Source organism: Mauremys reevesii, linkage group 3 (genome assembly GCF_016161935.1).
Source record: "Mauremys reevesii isolate NIE-2019 linkage group 3, ASM1616193v1, whole genome shotgun sequence".
Classification (NCBI taxonomy): Eukaryota; Metazoa; Chordata; order Testudines; family Geoemydidae; genus Mauremys; species Mauremys reevesii.
The window spans coordinates 188612877-188616890 of NC_052625.1; the positions used below are offsets into that span (position 1 = coordinate 188612877).

The 4014-nt window shown below is 42.1% G+C and overlaps 1 long non-coding RNA gene across 1 annotated transcript; it reads left to right on the plus strand.

The window, feature by feature from the left end:
* Positions 1 to 362: 362 nt before the first annotated feature.
* Positions 363 to 3776, plus strand: LOC120400797. Its single transcript, XR_005596080.1, has 3 exons — positions 363 to 413; positions 2330 to 2430; positions 2751 to 3776. It is a non-coding gene; the product is annotated as an uncharacterized LOC120400797 (long non-coding RNA).
* Positions 3777 to 4014: the final 238 nt, after the last annotated feature.

A 4014-nucleotide genomic window follows, 5' to 3' on the forward strand; every position in this document is an offset into this window, starting at 1 on the left:
TAGCCAGAGACCAGGAAATCTGTGTTTGGATGAAGAACATGAGGACTAATGTTGTTTCCAGACCAAAACTCTAGAAAAGGCTAATTTCCATTTCCATGTTCAGAAATAGACATTAGACCTTATCTCTAAAACCCTCTCTGACAGGGTCAGGCCAGATGGCTACAGGAGAGTGATAGAAGGCAGATATATTAGTAAGTCCCCTTTCCCTAGGTAAGGTGACAGGGAAGGTTCCAGAATAATCAGGAGCTTTCTGGAAACAATTAAGGCAGACAGACTGATTAGAACACCTGCAGCCAATCAAGAAGCTGCTAGACTCAATTAAGGCAGGCTAATCAGGGCACCTGGGTTTAAAAAGAAGCTCTCTTCAGTTTGTGGTGCGCATGTGAGGAGCTGGGAGCAAGAGGCGCAAGGAGGTGAGTCAGAGTGAGAGTGAGAGTGTGCAGCTGGAGGACTGAGGAGTACAAGTGTTTTCAGACACCAGAAGGAAGGTCCTGTGGTGAGGATAAAGAAGGTGTTTGGAGGAGGCCATGGGGAAGTAGCCCAGGGAGGTGTAGCTGTCATGCAGCTATTACAGGAGGCACTACAGACAGCTGCAATCCACAGGGCCCTGGGCTGGAACCCGGAGTAGAGGGCAGATCTGGGTTCCCCCCCAAACCTCCCAAATCCTGATCAGACACAGGAGGAGTTGACCCGGACTGTGGGTTCCACCAGAGGGGAAGATCTCTGAGGCGAGCAAATCTGCCAATAAGCGCAGGACCCACCAAGGTAGAGGAGGAACTTTGTCACACCTCCCTCAAGATCCCACTGACTGTTTCTATCTTCTGGAAGAAGGCACTTTAAACCTCCATTCTTCACCTGGGTCTCTCAGCTAGGCACTAGCTATCTGCTTCCACTCACTGCCTATTGGGGCACTGCCAGGTAGCCCATGCTCTCAGCTTAATCCAGCATGAATCAACAGCTTTCCCTGATGCATCTCCCCAACACACCCACAAACCTGGAGTGCAGTGGTGGAGACTTCTCCGTTTTAGATTTAGTTTCAATACTGGATCCACACTCTGAACTGGATTGTTGTGAAGGACTGGATAAAGGGAAGCCCAAATCCCTGAATCCAAACATCTCCGTGGGTGGGGAAATTCATTGTGGGTCTGTTTCCTAATTATACAATATCTGTAATATAACTTCTGGATATTCGTGTTGCACTATATGAAGAGAGACAGCACTGGCAGTATTATTTTATGTAAACTGGAAGGATAACATAAAAGCCCAGGTTACTTTTACAGGTTTCATTAATGACAATAATTGAATAAAGTGTTGTTGGTTTTTTTTTGTTTGTTTCTTGTTTTGTTTATTTTTTGATGGAAGTGAAGGGTTTGTGCAGGCTACTTTATTTACAACTTTTTTTGGTAAAACAAAGCATCAATAAAGCAATATAGAGAGGAAGAAATCATCAGTCCCTTTATATGTGATGATGATTAACTGTTATGAAAAAGTGCTATGCAAATGCTCTCTCTCTCTCTCTAGTGTCCATCAATACAGTATCTTCTTTCTTGAGAAGTTAAACAAAGCTTGCATCTGCACTGAACTTTTTCTGAGATTTTTCTTTTGGTGCCTTATTACCAGTGTATCACTACTGCTGCTAGCAGAGATGTGAAACCTAGTTTAGATCAGCTACTAACATTTTTACCACTCCTCAGAGCAGATCTGAAAGCACAGTAAAAGTTTATTTGATGTACAACCAGCTTAATGCTTGGTTTACACCCTGGGCTTAACACCGCTGTGGCTTGTTCTACACTAGTGCCCCTCCCATTGTTGCTATCACTGGTGGAGCCGCATCCACCTCTAATGCAATGACAAGAAAATTTCAGGAAAAAACTTCAGTGTTGGCTGCTGCTTTCTGAAGCTCCCATTGGCTGGGAACAGCGAACCATGGCCATTGGGAGGTGTGTGGGGCTGTGCCTGCGGATGGTCAACGTAAACAAAATGTCTCACGTCCTGCCAGAGGATTTTCCTGATGAGCTGCATGCAGAAAGTTGCCAACCCCTGGCCTTAAAAGAGAAGGGAAAGCTCCTTCCCTCCCCTCCGAGTCTAGAGAGCATAAGCACTAGTCTCTACCATTTGAGCTAATTCCCCATTATGATTTTGATGACAGATGAGGGGCCAAATTCATCCCTGATGTAGCTCCATTGAAGTCAGTGGAATTTTACTGGGAATAAATTTTGCTTGTAAAATTTTGCTCTAAGGAATGGGAACAGGTACAATGGTGAGAATTGGTTTCAAAAAGTTACAAGTATACCATGACAAATATCCTTTCTGTGTCTTGTTACCTCAGCTGGTGTTATGTGAAGTGATTCTTTCGTGGATGATCCTTTCTCAAGTGCCAGCAAGACCAATGACAGTTAAAACAACAGAGAAGTCAGAGAGATTTGAGTGGTGAGTAGCTCACTGTTTTGTTATGGTTGTGGCTAATTACTCTTCAAGCTCTGCTACTTCACAGGGATTTCACGGTGAGGGTCTCTAAACAGAAAGCTGTTAGTTTTGGCAACCTTTGGTCCACCGTGAAACATTCATCAGTGTTTTTTTCTGGAGTTTCAAAGGCAACACTTACATGTAATGGTTTTGCTATGAAACAAAACAGAAAATGTGCATTATGGTGCTGAAAACACATTTCATAGAGTTGTTATAGGTTTCTTGGACAGATGCCCTTTATTTAACTAATCGTTCTGCATTTTGTTTTTGCATTTTCCTTTAAGATTTTATTATCCTCTGAAGGACTTGCTTCCCAGAGGCTGCAACAGGGAAAGTTCTGCTGGATTTAAACTGTGGTGCCTTACACCTGGTGTATTTCCATGATTTCTTCATGATTAGCAGTGTGGCGTGCAGGCCCACTGTGAAGGATCAGATGATCTGTTTTCTTTTCCCTTGAGGTGAACCGCATTCACTTGTGTAAGAAAGCAAATCTCCATAGTCGACCTGAAAAGAAGCCTACTGCTTTGGAGAGGGCTCTAACAGGCATTGATATAAACTCCTGACCCCTGCTAATATGATCCTATTGCCATGAAGGCTTTTTTAGACATTTATTTATTAGACATATATTTATTATATAAGTAGGTGATGCCAGCGTGCTCTGCTGGGTTAGAGCTTGTTGACCTAAATGATTATACTAGAAAGATTTATTTTCCTCAAAATGTAATTACACTCCTAGTCCAATGAAATGAACACAGTGGAAAATCTCACTCCATTACTTTCGATGGACTGAGCCTGTGCTATCCACACTGTGTAGACAAGGATTCAAGAGACTGGGAAATATTTTCACAGCTTAATTGTATCACAACTGAACTGTTAAGTAATTTCCATGGCTTAGAATCTTGCAGTAGCAACGACATTTGTCTTCTGTAGAACAACAGATAAACTTTGTGTCCAGGCTGGTATCTACTCAGACACCTCATGGTCTGCACATGTCTAAACAAACTGCTTTGACCATTGATTTGTAGATATTAATGCATCATTCATGGCTGTGTAATGGCTGTCAAGTTACTACAGATATGCTACATAAATCAGAGGTGGATTTTGACACCCTGCCTAGAAGTTTAATACTGTTACCTCACAAATTCATTAGACTATTCCACCAGTTTCCAGGAAAAAAAATTAGCAATAGATGTTGATCTGTGACCTACATGTATGGATGAACTATTGGGAAATGAAGATATGTTTTAAAATGAGCTGTTAAATTCCATTTATTCCTCTGTAATTTGAATGATTAAAAACTAAGTAGACAATACTTTGTTATTTCCATCACCTTGGGACCTAAGCACAACTCATCTAACCTATGTGATGCTCAACTTACTTAATACCAGGCTTAAGCGCCATTTACACACTTGGTGTTGGGGGCGTACAGCCTTACTGTTAAGGAAGAAGGTCCAGAAACCTGGAGATTGTAGGCAAATGATGAAATGCCCTAGTTTGCACATCTGAAGAACGTGCATTCTCATTTGTATAAGTGACATCAAGTTGTAC